The 21,371-nt window shown below is 30.6% G+C and overlaps 1 long non-coding RNA gene across 1 annotated transcript in view; it reads right to left on the bottom strand.

Moving 5' to 3' along the window:
* LOC126749584 (uncharacterized) overlaps window positions 1-21,371 on the bottom strand; it is a 35,541-nt gene that overhangs the window by 1,010 nt on the left and 13,160 nt on the right. The window contains exon 2 of the long non-coding RNA XR_007665157.1: window positions 168-455. This is a non-coding gene — a long non-coding RNA (uncharacterized LOC126749584). The remainder of the gene's footprint in view (window positions 1-167; window positions 456-21,371) is intronic.

Here is a 21,371-nt window from a genome sequence, read left to right as displayed (position 1 = left end):
ATATATTTTAATTTCAAGTACAAGGAGTTAAGGACAAATTATTAAAAAACTTAATTACGTGATAAGTGCCTCCTACAAAACGATTTATGGAACTGTATGTAAAATTCATATTACTAAATGAAAGTAGATAAAAATATATACCTAATATATTCATATTTACTACTCACCCAAGAGCATCTTGAACAAACTCACTGGGAATCTGTTTCTCCGACATGCTGCAATAATAGCACCAAAGTTGCTAGCAGTCAAACGAAATTTTCTCACCAGATACCATTTTTCATTTGAAACCTGACCAGTAGTGGTGGCCACAATGTCTTTTATTGACTGATCATCAACAGCACATTTTTTTTTAAACACAGACACTTTATCTACGGCCTCCAAAAAGTCCTTGGAATGAATTCCTCAAATCTCTGAATTTTTAGCCATTTTTCTACTTCTTCCACTTTCTCCACACCCTGAAAACATACTTTTCTTATAGGCAATTTTGCAAGAGAAGAACAACGCATAAGTATATTTTATTCCTTATGGAGATTTATAATGAGTGCTTTAAAAACTGGATAAAACGTAAATCGGCAATTACACGTGAAGAAGTCGAAAAAAACGGAAACGTCCACTTAAACAATCGGCATATTTACATTTTAACGTTGCCGGTTTTGCGGCAACGGAATTATCGTAAAACCATTTTAATAACAGTGCGATAAATCATGGCCGGTAATAAGAAGACAAAAGTTTTTGCTTAAATTTTCTTTTCGATAATTGCGAATAATTAAAACCGCTGCTTGTTTTTTTTATTTTGAGGCTCGCTCCGGTTCTTCGCATCATATCTCCTAATTATTACATATAAATCTACGGACGTCTGATGCCGCTGCTACAGGCATACCTCGGTAATTACATATTATAAAACTTCTGATGTTGGCTAGTTGGGAGCCCTAATTATTTAATTATTCCTGAATTTCGCAGCTATATCCACCATCGATAGATTAGATACCTTTTGTTTGATGCGATTTATTAATGGGTCTGATCGGTTTAAAATACCGTTATTAGGTTAAATAAATTTGAAGCGTTAATAGGGAGTTCTATAGGCCTTCAAAGATTGTTATTCATTTTGAAAAAAACGTACTATCACAAAAATTTAATTGTAAACAAATCAGACTAGATCTGGGCTTTATCGTTAAAGTCCAGATCTAGTTTTTCTTAAATAATTAAAGTATTTTTAGTGGCGGCTAAAGGTGCTCAAAGAATTATAAATAAAGAAAAAAATTCTCAAAAAAATGAGACAAAAAACGTCTTTCTAAATTAATTATGTATAAAGCTATTGCAAGTCAAAGTACAAAAATACCACCAAAAAAAATTAGAGGGTAAATTTAGAGGTTTCTATATCTCTTGCATTTTTTGACACTGTTGATTATTTTAGAGAAAATCACTTTCAAATTGTGGATATATATGATTTATAAAATCTAGCAAAAATTCATAGCCAGAATGAGGATTTTAATGCATTTTTTAATTTGTTAATAGGGAGTAATTCTGTAGGCCTTCAAAAATTGCTATTCATTGTGAAAAAACGTGCTTTCCCAAAAAACGTTACCGTTTCCAAGAACTCCCCAATATACCTTTCAATTATGGACAAATCATACAGTTGATGTTTGATAAAATAACTCTAAGTTCTGGACTTTTTTATGAAAAATCCAGTCGAAGAATTTCAGGGTTTGAAGACCAAGGATTCAAGGTTCTTTGGGTAAAAACTGCAACTAAGCAAATCATGATTCGACGTCTTAAAAACCCATATAAAATGTCAGTGTTATATTTTTTTACACAACACACCGTTAAGATAAAGATTTTTAAAAAACCTAATAATTATCTAATTGCATAAACAGCCGTGTTTTAGACATCTAAATTATAATAGTGTTTAAATCTTGAGTTGAGTTGAGCATTTGGGTCATATTTCTGTATACCTATATAAATATTACATATACTGTTTTAGACAACGATAAATAATTAGCTATATATTTACTTTATTGTTAAATGATGACAAATAAATTGAAAAAAACTATTTTTTGGAGATAAAACTACCATATACTATTTTAAAGGTCCAGATCTAGTTTTTCTTGAATAACTAAAGTATTTTTAGTGGCGGCTAAAGGTGGTCAAAGAATTATAAATAAAGAAAAAAATTCTGCAATAAAGGAGACAAAAATGAGCTCTCTAAGTTAATTACGTGTAAAGTTATTGCAAGTCAAAGTACAAAAATACCAAAAAAAAAAATAAATTAGAGGGTGAATTTAGAGGTTTCTATGTCTTCGCATTTTTTAGTACTATTGATCATTTTAGAGAAAAATTTAAAAAATCTAACTGCCTGTGAATCAGGATTTAATTTTTTTTTTGCAATTTTTAATTTTATTAGAGGTTTTCCTAATGTAAAAAAAATCGGTATAATCCCATCGATAGGTAAGTTATCGACAAAAATTCAAAATTACGATTGTACTAATTTTCTTAATATGACAAGAAAAAATTCCTTGGTTATTGGTCTGTAACTCAATTACTTTTAAGGGCGGCTTAAGGTTGTCAAAGGATTATAAATAAACATTAAATGCCTCTATAAAATGATAGAAAAATCAACCTTCTAACTAAATTACACTAAAAGCTATCAGAAAAAAACTATGATAAAACATATATGTATGTAAACAAAACAACGCGAAAAAACGATAGGTACGTATGTATATTGTAATGAAAAGTATTCTCAGCACCAAATTAAATGATACTTTGACTAAATGAAAGTATTTTGGAATTTTTTCAGAAAAAATCAGTAGTCAAAATGTGTATAAACCCATCGACATGGTACTTATTCCTTAGTTATTGCTCTGTAACTCAATTACTTTTAATGGCGGCTTAAGGTTGTCAAAGGATTATAAATAAACATTAAATGCCTCTATAAAATGATAGAAAAATCAACCTTCTAACTTATTCAGACTAAAATCTATCAAAAAAAAACTATGATAAAACAAATACAGGGTGTCCCAAAATTAGTGGACGAAACGCGAACCCTGTATTCTTTGGTCAAAAATAACCTCACTTTTTCCTATAAACATATATCGGCAAACGCCCCTCAAGGGAGCTACGCCCCTTTTAAAGGGGGCACCTGAAGATGGTTTTTTCCACTTATTTTCGAAACGGGTAAATATAAAAATTTTAAATTTTGGTATTCTCCCAATTTTGATATGCTGAATTTAGTTGTCATTTCATAATTTTCATTATTTAGTCAGGTGCGTATCATTTAGGGGTGAGCCTAAAAAAATACCTAAAAAAAAATTGTGTGCAAAGTTTTTGTTTTTTTTTCTTTAAATTTAAAAAATTTGAAGCTTTTTACGTAAAAAAGTACCTCTTGGTCAATAACGCTAGGAATTACCATTTTCGAGAAAAACGCATTTAAAAATAACGCTAAAGTACTTTTACAGGCGGCTTGTGGTTGTCAAAGGATCATAATTATATCTTAAATTCCTCTAACAATTAACATAAAAACCAACCTTCTAAGGTAATTACACAAAAAGTTATCCTAAAAAAATGAGTAATCATTGATTATTCAATTGCACCAATGCGAAGAATATGTAGGATATAGAAGATACTTAAATACAAAAGTAATTTTAAATAGACTGTCATTGATGACGTTGCAAATGGGTCCAGTTATGTGAACACCAACAGACTGAGAACCAAGAATAAGACTTGAAATGTGAGGGAAAAGGAGAAATTTTCCACAGGCGGATTTTACATGAAAATCTAATACTTAAGCATCAAATTTATATTTATATGTGTCTTTATAATAACGTTCTTTAAAAATAAAAAATTGGTAAAACGCCGTCATAATAAAATTCTCATCCTTTCTATGGTATCCCATGGTGGTCTCGGGGTTATACCGACAGTAGCATCGCCGTACCCGGATAATACATATTCATCCGACAATACACATTAAACCGAGAAAAAATTAAAAAATCCACTAGCGCTCGATACCGAGCGATCACGTTCTCCGGTCGCGACATTTAAATTTTCATATCGAATACATTATTTCCGTTCACGAAATTGATGTATTATTTTTCATAAGTGTAAGTCGGCCATTGTCTTATTACTCGATACAACTCCCTTCCTTCTACCTCCTCGTCCTCATAAGTCCCCATTCTCATTGTCTTTACATGAATAATTTACAAATACATACTCGGATGTTCCCTATTGATATAAAGGCGGGTTCCGTTTATATGTGGATGATATCATTGTTATTGTTTCACTTTCTACGAGTGTGTCATCAATTTAAAGAAAAAATCCGTTAGTTCTTACTGGATGACAAATAATCGATAACCTAACCCCTGTAACTTCTTTGTTTGTCTTTTTTTTTCAATCTACAAAGACTTTTATACGGAAAAAGTTATTTGGCATCAGACTACAATTTGGCTCCGAAAATTGACTCACTTTATCCTAAATTAAGTATACACATCAGAAGCGTTGCTTTACCACACTTATTTGTATATTTATTAAGGCTTTTCCTTGCAGCTGTTAAGTTTCTTAATGCGTTTCTTTAATTTCTTTATTGTTTTTCACTTTATTTTCTTTTTCTCTAAGAAGATTTTTTCTGAATTAAAGATCTGCAGGCCGCGTGTATACGATTTACGCACACATTACGTGTATTTCTTATGAGTTCTCTATTTGTCCGGTGTAGACTAACATATAATGTGATTGGCATGAAAATATTTTTCTATTTTTTGAAAATATAGCTGTTTTAAATTTTGCATTGCAAAAAAGTGCCCAATAATGCGGGTCTAAGTTGGATAGGAATTTCTTTGTTTTTTTTAAGAAAATTCCGCATTTTAGGTTAGGAAATGTAACATAAAGTAAATTGGAAAATGTTTTATTAAAAAAAAAATAGAAGGTGATAACTAAAAATTACTTCTAAACTAATGGAAAAATACACCAAATATTTGAAACATTGCGGAAAAAATGGCATAATTGATAAAAATATGGAAAACCCCTTTATTACTTTAATTTGGCTTTATGAATTACAAAAGAAGCGTTGCTTTACCAGACTTATTTGTATATTTATTAAGGCATTTCCTTGCAGCTGTTAACTTTCTTAATGCGTTTCTTTAATTTCTTTATTGTTTTTCGCTTTATTTTCTTTTTCTCATAGAAGTTTTTTTCTGTATTACAACTGTTCCAGCAAACTGTACCTCAGACAGTTATATTAGTCTCCACATGAATAATTTACAAATACATACTCGGATGTTCCCTATTGATATAAAGGCGGGTTCCGTTCAAATCTGGATGATATCATTGTTATTGCTTCACTTTTTACAAGTGTGTCTTATAAATTTAAAGAAAAAATCCTATCAATAGGTGCGAATTGTTAGGGCTCCAATGGAAATGGCCCCCGGAGCCATCGTCAGGAAATGGCGTCGTCCCCTTCGCCGAAAATCTTAGCAGATGATTCAATCAGCGGTGGCAAATTGATATTTGCAGATTCGATGACGACGGGGTGGCGAAATGTCTGGAAAGGGCCGCGAGACTCCCCCATTTCCGCGCCCTTTTTCTCCCCCAGCGGGCCTCCATGTTGTCGTTAATGCCATGTTAAGGTGGCGATGATGATTTCGTAAAGATGCCGTTACTGCAAAATGTAACGCGTTTTTTCGTATTTATAGTTCTAAAAGTCCATAACATAATGTTTAACAGCAGAAGAGGAGGAAGAAAAAATAGGTCAAGTTTATTAAAGAACAATTAAATGCACTTTTTTTACCTGAGAGTCTGGACTAAAGGAGAATGCGCATCAAAACATGTTGCAACGATGCGATTGCATCTCTTTCTGACCACAAAAAATTTTACTGTAAAGTGAGCACGTTGAGCAACGTCTCTCCTCATTCTAACACGTCTATTTCTAGTTTTCTCATTTATTCATTCTCGATTCGGTGCCTCTGTCCTGCCATCTCTTTCTTAAGACTTCATTTACAATGAAGTGGCTTTTTTTACTTAAGAGCCTGGACTAAAGCTTTAAAACATCGAATGAGTTTTTCTTACTCATTCTAGCTCACATTTCTTGTGTCTTTTTTTATATTCTCTCTTCTCTTTTGACACACACTACTTAGCTGTCATTAGTCCGGACCCATATGTTATTGCAAGGCAATTGAGTCATTAATTTTTATATCCTGGCTGTTGAGCAATGATTTTTTTTTTAACGGAAGATTTGAAATGCCTGAAATAGATAACAAGAGATAAAAAGACTCGAAATCGAGTAAAAATTACTTCGAACGTCTGAACAAGAAAGAAGTGACTGTTCAATTGCCTGGAATTAATAAAGAACGACCTCCAATGCCTAAAATTGATGAGAAATGGGTTCAACTGCGTGGAATTGATAAAAAAAGGACATGAGATGTCTGGAAGCAACGCGAAATAGCCTCAGAAGCCTGTAATTGAGTAAAAATTACTTCGAATGTCTAAACAAGAAAGAAGTGACTGTTCAATTGCCTGGAATTAATAAAGAACGACCTCCAATGCCTAAAATTGATGAGAAATGGGTTCAACTGCGTGGAATTGATAAAAAAGGACATGAGATGTCTGGAAGCCACGCGAAATTGCCTCGGAAGCCTGTAATTGAGTAAAAATTACTTCGAATGCCTAAACAAGAAAGAAGTGACTGTTCGATTGCCTTAAATTAATAAAGAACGACCTCCAATGCCTAAAATTGATGAGAAGTGGGTTCAACTGCGTGGAATTGATAAAAAGGGACATGAGATGCCTGGAAGCAACGCGAAATAGCCTCAGAAGCCTGTAATTGAGTAAAAATTACTTCGAATGTCTAAACAAGAAAGAAGTGACTGTTCAATTGCCTGGAATTAATAAAGAACGACCTCCAATGCCTAAAATTGATGAGAAATGGGTTCAACTGCGTGGAATTGATAAAAAAGGACATGAGATGTCTGGAAACCACGCGAAATTGCCTCGGAAGCCTGTAATTGAGTAAAAATTACTTCGAATGCCTAAACAAGAAAGAAGTGACTGTTCGATTGCCTTAAATTAATAAAGAACGACCTCCAATGCCTAAAATTGATGAGAAGTGGGTTCAACTGCGTGGAATTGATAAAAAGGGACATGAGATGCCTGGAAGCAATGCGAAATAGCCTCGGAAGCCTGGAATTGAGTAAAAATGACTTCAAATGTCTGAACAAGAAAGAATGACTGTTCGATTGCCTGAAATTAATAAAGAACGACCTCCAATGCCTAAAATTGATGAGAAATGGGTTCAACTGCGTGGAATTGATAAAAAAGGACATGAGATGTCTGGGAGCAATGCGAAATAGCCTCGGGTGCCTGGAATCGAGTAAAAATTACTTCAAACGTCTGGAAAATAAAGAAAAGGCTTTTTAATTAAACATGATTTCAGGCAGTTGAGCCATGAAATATATTCGAGGCAATTGAATCATAATGAATTGTGTTTTTTTTTTGTAATTTTAAACAGTTGAGTAGTTCTACTATTCCAGGCAGTTGAGTCATAAATAATTTTTTACAGGCAGTTATGCTATAAATTATATTTCTTTGATAATAAGTAATTTCAGGCAATGCGTCATTAATTTCTACATCGTTTTTTTTTTTAATTAATTCCAGGCAGTTAAGCTTTGATTTTTTTTTGTATTTTGACATTAGTTTTTTTTCTTAATTTGACACAGTTGAAGAGTATCAACATTGTTTATTAAACTATTATCATCAGTCAAAGCGTCGCTTTACCTAAATTATTGCAACATTAATCGAGGGGTTTCCTGAAAGCTGTTAGCTCTCTTAATGCGTTTCTATAATTTCTTTATTGTTTTTTCACTTTATTTTCTTTTTTTCTTCAGAAGATTTTGTCTGGATTTCACTGGACCTCAGGTAGTTAAATTAGATAATTATCAAAAAAAAAATCGATTTTTATGTTTCTTTAAAAAAATTCTATTTTTCTGGAAATATCTTTACTATATTTTGCAACAGAATTATAACAATAAATGAGAAAAAAACATGCAAAAATGATGAAATTAAAGGACGAAACAATAAGAAAAATAAAGAAACGCATCAAGAAGCGTAACAACTTTGAGGAAACGGTTAGAATAAATGTGGAAATAATTATCGTAAAGTGACGCTTTTGGTGCAAAAAAATGTGCTGCTTTAAAAATATTTATATTGACTGTCTTATGAGACTGTAGGCTCTGTTGAAGACTAGTGCTGTGTCCTAGAATATTCGACGTCCAAATCCAGACACCAATTACCGACACTTTTAACTTTTGACAAGTGAATTTTTTTTAACCCCTGTAACTTCTTTGTTTGCCTTTTTTTTTTTCAATTTATGAAGACTTTTATGTAGAGAACGTTATTAAGCATCAGGTTACAATTTGAATCTGAAAATTGACTTACTTTGTATAGTTTATCGGCACTTTATCCTAAATTAAGTACACAAATCATAAGCGTTGCTTTACGAGACTTATTTGTATATATATCAAGGCATTTCCTTGCAGCTGTTAAGTTTCTTAATGCGTTTCTTTAATTTCTTTATTGTTTTTTAACTTTATTTTCTTTTTTTCTTATAAGATTTTTTCTGTATTACAACTGCTCCAGAGAACTGGACCTCAGACAGTTACATTAGTTCTTACATATTATTTTAGGCAGTTAATTTTTTCTTTTCTTGAAAAAATTATAATTAATTAAATCATGCGTTTTAAGTATTTAAAAAAAAAACTTGATTTTTATGTTTTTCTGAAAAATTCCTTTTTTTTAGACAATTTACTATGAACTCAAAAAACAAAATGGCGAATGGATGAACACAAAAATAAAAAATTCAATTTTCTGGAATTGTTTACTAATTTGAAATGTAAAGAACATAAATAAACAATTTGAATTGGGACTATATTTTGCAACAGAATCATAACAACAAATAAGAAAAAAACATGCAAAAACGATGAAATTAAAAGACGAAACAATAAGAAAAATAAAGAAACGCATCAAGAAGCGTAACAACTTTGAGGAAACGGTTAGAATAAATGTGGAAATAATTATCGTAAAGTGACGCTTTTGGTGCAAAAGAATGTGCTGCTTTAAAAATATTTATATTGACTGTATTATGAGACTGTAGGCTCTGTTGAAGACTAGTGCTGTGTCCTAGAATATTCGACGTCCAAATCCAGACACCAATTACCGACACTTTTAACATTTGACAAGTGAATTTTTTTTAACCCCTGTAACTTCTTTGTTTGCCTTTTTTTTTCAATTTATGAAGACTTTTATGTAGAGAACGTTATTAAGCATCAGGTTACAATTTGAATCTGAAAATTGACTTACTTTGTATAGTTTATCAGCACTTTATCCTAAATTAAGTACACAAATCATAAGCGTTGCTTTACGAGACTTATTTGTATATATATCAAGGCATTTCCTTGCAGCTGTTAAGTTTCTTAATGCGTTTCTTTAATTTCTTTATTGTTTTTTAACTTTATTTTCTTTTTTTCTTATAAGTTTTTTTTCTGTATTACAACTGCTCCAGAGAACTGGACCTCAGACAGTTACATTAGTTCTACATATTATTTTAGGCAGTTAATTTTTTCTTTTCTTGAAAAAGTTATAATTAATTAAATCATGCGTTTTAAGTATTTAAAAAAAAACTTGATTTTTATGTTTTTCTGAAAAATTCTTTTTTTTAGACAATTTGCTATGAACTCAAAAAACAAAATGGCGAATGGATGAACACAAAAATAAAAAATTCAATTTTCTGGAATTGTTTACTAATTTGAAATGTAAAGAACATAAATAAACAATTTGAATTGGAACTATATTTTGCAACAGAATCATAACAACAAATAAGAAAAAAACATGCAAAAATTAACAATTAAAGGACGAAACAATAAGAAAAATAAAGAAACGCATCAAGAAGCGTAACAACTTTGAGGAAACGGTTTGAATAAATATGGAAATAATTCTCGTAAAGTGACGCTTTTGTTGTCACAAAAATGTGCTGCTTTAAAAATACTTATATTGACTGTCTTGTGAGACTGTAGGCTCTGTTGAAGACTAGTGCTGTGTCACAGACACCGATAACCGACGCTCGTAACTTTTTTTTGGAACATATGTTTTAAGGATCTTGGAGTCACCTTTGACCAAAAATTTTCTTTTTTATCCCTCACATCAAAGATACTGTTTCTAGAGCTACTCGCATACTGGGCTTTATTATTAGAAATTGCAAACTTTTTCGAACACTGCCACTGCCAAAACTCTCTACTATGCATTTGTTAGATCCAGGCTGGACTGAACTCCCTCATTTGGTCTCCCATTTACAACCAGCACATTCACCTATTAGAATCAGTCCAACGGCGATTCCTTAAATGTTTGGCATTTAAGGATGATGGAGTCTATCCTCCAAGGGGTTTTGACCATAACCTGCTGCTCTCTAAATATACTGAACTTGCGAAGAGGAGAGAAATGCATTCGGTGAAATTCTTGTTAAGAGCGAAGCTCTTATATGTGCTCGTGAAGAATTGACAGATTTAGGACTCGCGTCACATAAACGTTAATAACTTTGCTTCTATGGCGAATTTTTTTTTCTGGTTTTCACCGTTTTATGTGGGAAGGTTAAAGCTACGTGATGACGTAAATTTTTCGGGCGTGGTAAAAAACTGCTTTTTTCGCGAAAACAGTCGGTGCAGCAACTTGTGAAAAACTGACTGAGCCGAATTTTCTGAAACTCATTGACGTCAAAGGCCTTTATGCAAAGCAACTCCCAAAGGGCGCTTTTTAAGATAAACCCCTTAGAAGTCGGATTTTTCTGTGAATGAATTTTGAACTTTTTGCGCGGTACCTCGCGGACTTAAACGGTTGTGGGGTCTAAACGGTAACGTTCCCGACAATGCGGACAAAACAGCCCTTTTCTACGTAAATGTAGCTTTCTTTTTTGTTAAAACTATTTTTTTCAAAAACAAACTCCTTCCGAGATAAACAAGCTCAAACGTAAAAATTTTTTTTTCGAAAAAAAAAAAAGTGAATTTTTGAGATATGATTTTTTGTCTACTACAAAAAAATTTTTTTAATTTTTTTTGTTTACACTATTTAAAAGCCTAATCCTTGAGGATTAAATAAAAGTATTAATCATGTCCCTAGGTATGATACAGGGTGAGCTGTGGTAATAAATGTGAACCCCTTTTTGAGCCTTTTTTTGACCGATTTTTTCTATTTTTCTTAATAACTCTTTAATGGCGGCATCTAAAGATTTCAAACTTTCAGCGTTTTAAGAAGTTTTTAAAAGCTATTTTTCGACATAGTCTACAACCTTCTACGTAGAGCAGTTTTTGCTCTACACCTTTTTTTAACTATGACGCTTAATACCGGCATACCTATGATACCTAAGAAAACCATTTTTTTTTCTGAAATCACCGGACACTATCTGGCTATAATCCACTGAAAACCGTTTTTCTTCAAATGTTACCGTTTTTCCGCAACGAGCTGTTATTTAAGAAAAACCCCAAAAAATAAGCCGTTCCAATCAACCAGTCATACCCTGGAGACGCAGGGAGCGAGCTCATGGTACAATAAAGTTGGCGGTCCAGCATCCAAGTCCAAATCCAAGCGTCGTGTGTGTCTCGTGACGTCATGAATTATTTTATTAATGAATATTATTAGTATTATAGGGACAATTTTACGCGGTTTCTTGATAAATTACTAGGATAAATAAAACGAATATAAATATTAATAAATATATATTTGAAATATACAGAGGGTATTGATATTATGGAACATTTATGAGGATAATAATAGTATATAAATAGAATTATACTAATATATTTAACTGTATATTGTTTTAAGGTTGAGGGCATAAATAAGTAAAATATAATTTATAATAATAGTAAAAGCAGCATAAAAGTTATGACAAGGTATAAATACCTAGAAAAAAATAATAGTAATAATAGTTTTATTTTAGTTAGGGTTCTTTTAGTGGGGGTTGCTAAATTGGTTATAAATTTATATTAATAGTGTATCAATTTAGAAAAAAAAGACATTGATGCGGTGTCAAAAAAAGGTGTATTTTTTGTATTATTTCACTATATTACTGATATCACGGCTTTTATAGCTTCAATTCAATAAGTTAATAAATTTTTTTATTCGTTTTTTTTCCTTTAATTTTTTTTTATTTTATTATAATTGCCTTTTAAAATAAAAATTAAAAAAAAAAACAAGAAACAAACCACTTTTTCCTATCCTAATACATTGCTTCTTATGGGACCTGATCTTTCTCTTTAGATTGTGACACTCGTGGAAATCGTGGAAAAATTTGTCATAAAGCTTTTTTACTAGCTTTTGAATGGTCTTTAACCAGAAAAAAGAAATTTTGAATTCGGAGCATATTTTGAAAAAATGGTCATTTTGACGCCGGATTTTGTTCGAAAATCGAAAATTGCAAAAAAATAGGGTTTCCGTTCGTTTTAGAGTCAAATCGGTAATAATCTTTTTTAAAGGTACTCTGAAGTAGTACAGGATAGAAAAATAAAAAATTGACATTTTTCCATAGGGCTCTTGATAATTCGATATTTATGTTTTATAGTTTTTTTCAATTTTCTCCGATTCTATAATAGCTAGAATCAATTCGTTTTGACAGGCGAATACCTCTTGATATACCCAAGAACTTTTATTTAATACAAAAAGTTTTCAGAGTTATAGTTTATTTATAAAAAAGTAAAAACCATTTTTTCGAAATTTTTCGTGGCTATACCCCTTTCGATTTTCGACCAAAAAAAATTATTTTTTTATTGGGCTTTTTTACTGGAAATTGTTAGTTTCGTTAGTTTAGGGCTTACTTTAAAATTTGCCAATAATCGTTTTAGAAAAAAAAATTGTACGGTGGGAAAAAACCAGTTTTCTTTTGTTTTTCCCACATTTTTACTTATATCTCTGCTTCTATAGTTTCGATTCATTTCGTTTTTGGTTTCTTTTATTCCTTATTCTCCTCATGTCAATTCTTTTTATATCTTATTACTATAAGCTTTCAAAAATAAATTTGAAAAATAAAAAAAATCGACATAAAAACACGGTTGTCTTATTCCAATAACCTAATAAATGGGACCCTCTTTTTCCTTTATCTTGTGGCACGGATAAATCGTGGAAAATTTATTTATTAAACTTTTTTACTTAATTTTGAATGGCCTTTAAGGTAAAAAAAAATTACTTAACCATAAAATTGACTGCGCATCCCTTTTGCAAAGAATTTGCTTTCATACCACTCCCAGGATCTAGACAGTGTCCAGCTTTTAACTTGGACACAGCCAGGTCCTACATTCTCACTTTATGTGTCAAAACTTTAACACTATTGCTGATTCTTGTGACATTCGCCATGACAATTTGGCACTTATTTTGAGTCTCCTGCGTATGGTCGATGGGGGACGCTAGGTTATTTAGTTTTTAGTTCGAATATATTTATTAACTCATTTTTTTTCTGCTCTTTTGATTTAAATCAATTCTTGATTCTTATCCTAATTTAGTGTTGATTTTTTACTATTTATTTTCTCCAACTAACTACTTTTTTTTATTATATAGCAATTTTTTTATAGTTTAGTTGCATGACTCTAATACAGTTCATGCATTCGTACTTGTACATTTATATATTTAATAGATTTGCTGTAACTGGGTATATGTAGCCTGTTAGAAATAAAGCTTATTATTATTATATTTTGAAAAAGATAACTGACAGCAAAAAAAGCATGCAAAAATGAACAATTAAAGAACGAAACAATAAGAAAAATAAAGAAACGCATCAAGAAGCGTAACAGCTTTGAGGAAACGGTTTGAATAAATGTGGAAACAATTCTCGTAAAGTGACGCTTTTGGTGCAAAAATGTGCTGCTTTAAAAATATTTATATTGACTGTCTTACGATTGGGGCGTGAAATAAAACAATTGTTGTGTCTCTCTTTAATACATTAGATTAAAATAAGGGTGAAGCTATACTGCGACCTATAAGATTTATTGTGTGCCCCTTGACTTTAGCCTTAAGTCAAAGTACTTCCTATTGCTTTAATAAAGGCTAGTAATTTGTCAAAAAAAAAAAATGATAAACTATCTTTCATCTTCCTCCTCTCTCCTCTTCCTTCTATACTCCTCCTTGAAAGTTCTGAACTGGCGAAAAGAGAAAAACAACAAACAAGAACGAAGAGCCGAATATAAGCGAAGTGAAGTTGGGTATTTGCTCAACTCCCCAAACTCCTCCGGGCGGCGGGGTCGTACAGTTTCCGAAAGTAATTTAATGAGACGACTGCGAAATTAAATTATTATTTTCCGGCTAGATTAAGTTCATTTACTTTTCCAAATTAATATAAATCTAAATAACACAATATTTACAGTTAACGCGACTCGACATTGCCGAAATTTAATCGAATCGGCGGCGCCGACCTGGGGGATAGAGTCGGCGAGAAAGAGACAGAGAGAGAACTAAACTTCTCCCAACTAACTTCTAATTAAGTTCGTTAAGCTACGCGCTAGTTCTACTTGGGCCATTCCTGCTGCAATATGGACGTTTATTTCGAAGATAAATATTGGATGTGATATGGCGGAATTGTAATATATACGGACCATACACCTTAACATATTAATAATAATAATAATAATAATAATAAAAATAAATGTCTTTATTCTTGTACAGCATACACTACCGGACAAAAGTGGAGAAACAAAGTGTCTTTTGTATTTACTTTTATATTAGTGTATTTGATCATTAATTTTTAATTTTTTTTTTAATATAATTTTGTTTCTAGTCTTCAGTACCATAAAATGGGGTTACTTTGGCAGGTTCGGACCTATTATTGGACTATAACTCACAAACAAATTAAAAATTAAATTATTTTCACTATGCCTTGTATACAAAATAGAGTAAATCACCCAATTATGGTTTTGTTTTATCGAGGGGGTATATATATTTTTTTTTTTGATGGGGTGCCAAAGTAGGCTTTATTATTGGGGTTACTTTGGTAGGGTATAAAAATACGTTTGTTGCCATTATAGATTTATTGCTAAGCCTACTTTGGCACCAAAAAAAAAGCCTAGTGCATTTTTTTTTGTGAAAATTATTTTTAGTCACATAGGTAAACTTTATTAAAACTCATTAATAGAAAATTAACTTATCATTTATTACAAAAACCCAATAACAGAAAATTAACATATTATGAAACCGAAAAAAATACGAAGAAATTATAACTGATGTTTTTAAATACAAAAGTCCTTATCCTTCACACTGTCGTCGGAATTAAAATCAACATTTGTACAGTCTATGCAGACGTAAAATTGATCTACACTTTCTTCGTTGCAAATTCCGGAAATCCATTTACAACACTGACAGCACCGAATCCAATCAGGACCTTGGTAGTTTTTCCATTTTTTAAAGCAAATTGCACAATTACCATCGTTTTTAGTTTTCACTTTTCTTTTCCTTGGCTCCCTTGGAGGCAATGCTTTGCTAGATGCTGTTTGAAATGTTATCAGTGCAAGATCGTCGCTATCTTCATCACTGGTTTTTATAATCATCTTTTGAGTTCCTGAGGGACCAGCCACTGGTTCTGCATCAAAGTTTTCATTATTTATTAGTTCCTCGGTTCGAGTTGTTTTCCAGGTTTTACTTTCTTCCCACGTTTTCTAACAGTTTTTTCCTTATTAGAACCGCGTCCTGAAGGACATCAATTAGGCTTTGACTCATTGTTTCTTGCACCTCTTCAACATTTTCTGGAAGAGCCCCTGGAATCCTTTTCAAAACTTCTGAAGGGTCCTATGGGCAAAGCCCTGTAGCTCTAAAGCCTGATTTAAGGTTGTTGCGCACATTTTCATTCACAGAATTCCATAGTCTTGTTAACAAGGTGGGGAAATATTTTTTAGGAATGAAGGCGCTGGACTTAGTTTCATTTCTCCATTTGTCCGAGATTTCCCGCCATTTTTTTTCCAAGATTTGGAGAAAAAGATGTTTTTTGAGGAGCATGATTTTTTCTATCGAAAAATCCAGAAAATGGTCATAACTCAAAAACCACTCATAATACAATTTTGAAAATTTGTACACACATTCCTCAATTAATTTCATTAGACACCTATAGTAGGGTTTTTTAAAAAAATTAAATGATTTTGATAAATAAAATGTTTTTTGAGAAACATTATTTTTTCCATTGAAAAATCGAGAAAATGGTCATAACTCAAAAACCACTCAAAATACAGTTTTGAAAATTTGTACACACATTCCTCAATTAATTTCATTAGACACGTATTTCAGTGTTTTCCAAAAAAATTAAAATATTTTAAGAAATAAAATGTTTTTTTAAGAACATGATTTTTTTCCATTGAAAAATCGAGAAAATGGTCATAACTCAAAAACCACTCAAAATACAGTTTTGAAAATTTGTACTCACATTCCTCAATTAATTTCATTAGATACCTATTTCAGCGTTTTCCAAAAAAATTAAAATATTTTAAGAAATAAAGTATTTTTTGAGGAACATGATTTTTTTCCATCAAAAAATCTAGAAAATGGTCATAACTCAAAAACCACTCATAATACAGTTTTGAAAATTTGTACTCACATTCCTCAATTAATTTCATTAGGCACCTATTTCAGCATTTTTTTAAAAAATTAAAATATTTTAAGAAATAAAATGTTTTTTGAGGAACTTGATTTTTTCCATTGAAAAATCGAGAAAATGGTCATAACTCAAAAACCACTCAAAATACAGTTTTGAAAATTTGTACTCCCATTCCTCAATTAATTTCATTAGACACCTATTTCAGCGTTTTTCAAAAAAATTAAAATATTTTAAGAAATAAAATGTTTTTTTAAGAACATGAATTTTTTCCATTGAAAAATCGAGAAAATGGTCATAACTCAAAAACCACTCAAAATATAGTTTTGAAAATTTGTACACACATTCCTCAATTAATTTCATTAGACACCTGTTTTAGCGTTTTTTTAAAAAATTAAAATATTTTAAGAAATAAAATGTTTTTTGAGGAACATGATTTTTTCCATTGAAAAATCGGGAAAATGGTCATAACTCAAAAACCACTCAAAATACAGTTTTGAAAATTTGTACTCACATTCCTCAATTAATTTCATTAGACACCTATTTCAGCGTTTTTTTAAAAAATTAAAATATTTTAAGAAATAAAATGTTTTTTGAGGAACATGATTTTTTCCATTGAAAAATCGAGAAAATGGTCATAACTCAAAAACCACTCAAAATACAGTTTTGAAAATTTGTACACACATTCTTCAATTAATTTTATTAGACACCTATTCCAGCGTTTTCCAAAAAAATTAAAATATTTTAAGAAATAAAATGTTTTTTGAGGAACATGATTTTTTTCCATTGAAAAATCAAGAAAATGGTCATAACTCAAAAACCACTCAAAATACAGTTTTGAAAATTTGTACACACATTCCTCAATTAATTTTATTAGACACCTGTTTCAGCGCTTTTTTAAAAAATTAAAATATTTTAAGAAATAAAATGTTTTTTGAGGAACATGATTTTTTTCCATTGAAAAATCAAGAAAATGGTCATAACTCAAAAACCACTCAAAATACAGTTTTGAAAATTTGTACACACATTCCTCAATTAATTTCATTAGACACGTATTTCAGTGTTTTCCAAAAAAATTAAAATATTTTAAGAAATAAAGTATTTTTTGAGGAACATGATTTTTTTCCATCAAAAAATCTAGAAAATGGTCATAACTCAAAAACCACTCATAATACAGTTTTGAAAATTTGTACTCACATTCCTCAATTAATTTCATTAGGCACCTATTTCAGCATTTTTTTAAAAAATTAAAATATTTTAAGAAATAAAATGTTTTTTGAGGAACTTGATTTTTTCCATTGAAAAATCGAGAAAATGGTCATAACTCAAAAACCACTCAAAAAAACAGTTTTGAAAATTTGTACACACATTCCTCAATTAATTTCATTAGACACCTATTTCAGCGTTTTTTAAAAAAATTAAAATATTTTAATAAATAAGATGTTTTTTGATGAACATGATTTTTTCCATTGAAAAATCGAGAAAATGGTCATAACTCAAAAACCTTTCAAAATACAGTTTTGAAAATTTGTACACACATTCCTCAATTAATTTCATTAGACACCTATTTCAGCGTTTTTTAAAAAAATTTAAATATTTTAAGAAATAAAATGTTTTTTGAGGAACATGATTTTTTTCCATTGAAAAATCGAGAAAATGGTCATAACTCAAAAACCACTCAAAATACAGTTCTGAAAATTTGTATACACATTCCTCAATTAATTTCATTAGACACCTATTTCAGCGTTTTTCAAAAAAATTCAATGATTTTGAAAAATAAAGTGTTTTTTGAGGAACATGATTTTTTTCATTGAAAAATCGAGAAAATGGTCATAACTCAAAAACCACTCAAAATACAGTTTTGAAAATTTGTACACACATTCCTCAATTAATTTCATTAGACACCTATTTCAACGTTTTCCAAAAAAATTAAAATATTTTAAGAAATAAAATGTTTTTTGAAGAACATGATTTTTTCCATTGAAAAATCCAGAAAATGGTCATAACTCAAAAACCATTCAAAATACAGTTTTGAAAATTTGTACACACATTCCTCAATTAATTTCATTAGACACCTATTTCAGCGTTTTTCAAAAAAATTAAAATATTTTAAGAAATAAAATGTTTTTTTAAGAACATGAATTTTTTCCATTGAAAAATCCAGAAAATGGTCATAACTCAAAAACCATTCAAAATACAGTTTCGAAAATTTGTACACACATTCCTCAATTAATTTCATTAGACACCTATTTCAGTGTTTTCCAAAAAAAATTAAATATTTTAAGAAATAAAATGTTTTTTGAAGAACATGATTTTTTTCCATTGAAAAATCCAGAAAATGGTCATAACTCAAAAACCACTCAAAATACAGTTTTGAAAATTTGTACACACATTCCTCAATTAATTTCATTAGACACCTATTTCAGCGTTTTTTAAAAAAATTAAAATATTTTAAGAAATAAAATGTTTTTTGAAGAACATGATTTTTTCCATTGAAAAATCGAGAAAATGGTCATAACTCAAAAACCACTCAAAATACAGTTTTGAAAATTTGTACACACATTCCTCAATTAATTTCATTAGACACCTATTTCAGCGTTTTCCAACAAAATTAAAATATTTTAAGAATCAAAATGTTTTTTTAAGAACATGATTTTTCCATTGAAAAATCCAGAAAATGGTCATAACTCAAAAACCACTCAAAATACAGTTTTGAAAATTTGTACACACATTCCTCAATTAATTTCATTAGACACGTATTTCAGCGTTTTCCAAAAAAAATAAAATATTTTGAGAAATAAAATGTTTTTTAAGAACATGATTTTTACCATTGAAAAATCGAGAAAATGGTCATAACTCAAAAACCACTCAAAATACAGTTTTGAAAATTTGTACACACATTCCTCAATTAATTTCATTAGACACCTGTTTCAGCGCTTTTTTAAAAAATTAAAATATTTTAAGAAATAAAATGTTTTTTGAGGAACATGATTTTTTTCCATTGAAAAATCGAGAAAATGGTCATAACTCAAAAACCACTCAAAATACAGTTTTGAAAATTTGTACACACATTCCTCAATTAATTTCATTAGACACCTATTTCAGCGTTTTTCAAAAAAACTAAAAGATTTTGATAAATAAAATGTTTTTTGAGGAACATGATTTTTTCCATTGAAAAATCGAGAAAATGGTCATAACTCAAAAACCACTCAAAATACAGTTTTGAAAATTTCTACACACATTCCTCAATTAATTTCATTAGACACCTATTTCAGAGTTTTCCAAAAAAATTAAAATTTTTTAAGAAATAAAATGTTTTTTGAGGAACATGATTTTTTCCATTGAAAAATCGAGAAAATGGTCATAACTCAAAAACCACTCAAAATACAGTTTTGAAAATTTGTACACACATTCCTCAATTAATTTCATTAGACACCTATTTCAGCGTTTTTCAAAAAAACTAAAAGATTTTGATAAATAAAATGTTTTTTGAGGAACATGATTTTTTCCATTGAAAAATCGAGAAAATGGTCATAACTCAAAAACCACTCAAAATACAGTTTTGAAAATTTGTACGCACATTCCTCAATTAATTTCATTAGACACCTATTTCAGCGTTTTCTAACAAAATTAAAATATTTTAAGAAATAAAATGTTTTTTGAGGAACATGATTTTTTCCATTGAAAAATCGAGAAAATGGTCATAACTCAAAAACCACTCAAAATACAATTTTGAAAATTTGTACACATCTTCTCCAATTAATTTCATTAGACACCTATTTAATATTATCAAATTAATTGAAACTTTGTCTCATTTTAGGTTAGGATTACTTTCTTTCATAAATTTTAACGAACTTCTTAGACAAGTACAAGAAAAATCTCAGATCTAACGCAACTATCTCAAATTCTTACCTATATGTAACTTTCTATTTAGTTTTTGTAAACTAAACCTCCAAAAACCTTTATTGTTTCGTTTTCCTACAATTGGCACAACTGAATTTTGTCAGAGTGACCAACATCGAAACATCACCCAAAATGGTGGCCACCCAGCAGTAGTCATTTACTTTTCATTGTATTGGAAATCCCGGTATTAAGTCCGCGATAATGGTACTCAATAAAAAGAAACAAAACTCCGATCGTCGTCCGGTGATTTTTCCACGTGACTTCGCCGCCCCATCACACACCACCGCCGCCCCCCGTTTAATAACCCGGGGGCGGCGGATTGACAATTCGTATCCATTATATTTACGTATTTTTTCCCGCGATTTTTCGCTAAGCCCAAGGCGTGATGATGTTCGATATGCCGTATGTCGAAGGGTCGGGGGCGGCATTTTGTTATCCCCCCAGTAAGGGCGGGTAAAGCCCTTCGGGTCATATGGGGTGGCGCACGGCGGTATTGGTTATTGAAGATTATGATTTATACGCATCGTTTTTTTTTTTTCGGGGAGGCTGATTTTACCGCAAGATTTATGGGGAGAAAGTCGGGTTAAGCGGTTTGATGGGGTATCAAACACAAGTCAAAATTTGCCTCAAGGTTAATTTCATTAGCAAAAAAATTATGAAATTATTTTGTCTGAACCATTTTTGTCAAGTTATAGTTAAGTATTGTGAAAGAGATTGGGTGTATACATTAAAATCGGTTATTCTTAAAATGCTAAATAAACGGTATAACATTATTCAGGGATTCAGGGATTATTCAGAGCGACGCAACATTGTAGTGAAGTAAAAAATACAAAGCCATTTTTTACAGTGTATACCTTGTATCATGGTTATGTCGACTAAAGTA

Source organism: Anthonomus grandis, unplaced genomic scaffold, assembly GCF_022605725.1.
Source record: "Anthonomus grandis grandis unplaced genomic scaffold, icAntGran1.3 ctg00000336.1, whole genome shotgun sequence".
Taxonomy (NCBI): Eukaryota; Metazoa; Arthropoda; class Insecta; order Coleoptera; family Curculionidae; genus Anthonomus; species Anthonomus grandis.
Note: the sequence above shows the minus strand (reverse complement) of the source record. Positions and strands in the feature narration are given on the sequence as shown.